We start from the raw sequence: 297 nt of genomic DNA on the forward strand, positions 1-297 counted from the left end.
TCCACCACTTTGGTGCGCCATTGCCTTGCTCCACGCTTCCAGTTAGGCAGCACGGCGCTGGACACGAACTCTAAGCCTCCTCAGTGGAGGATGGTTTCCTGCACAGGCTTTCCTTTGAGCAACAGCACATCTACTGGTCACCCACCACAAACACCTTCTTACGGGACAGACCCAGTGGTTATCAGCTCCCAGACAGCCCCAGGCAGCAGGAGCCCGGCCCACAGCCCAGCACTGCTGGGTTTTCCCAGCAAACAGCAGCAGGAAGCACAGCCACACACACTCTGAGCTGTGGGTTTC

Source organism: Buceros rhinoceros, unplaced genomic scaffold (genome assembly GCF_000710305.1).
Source record: "Buceros rhinoceros silvestris isolate BGI_N320 unplaced genomic scaffold, ASM71030v1 scaffold23537, whole genome shotgun sequence".
NCBI classification, from domain to species: domain Eukaryota; kingdom Metazoa; phylum Chordata; class Aves; order Bucerotiformes; family Bucerotidae; genus Buceros; species Buceros rhinoceros.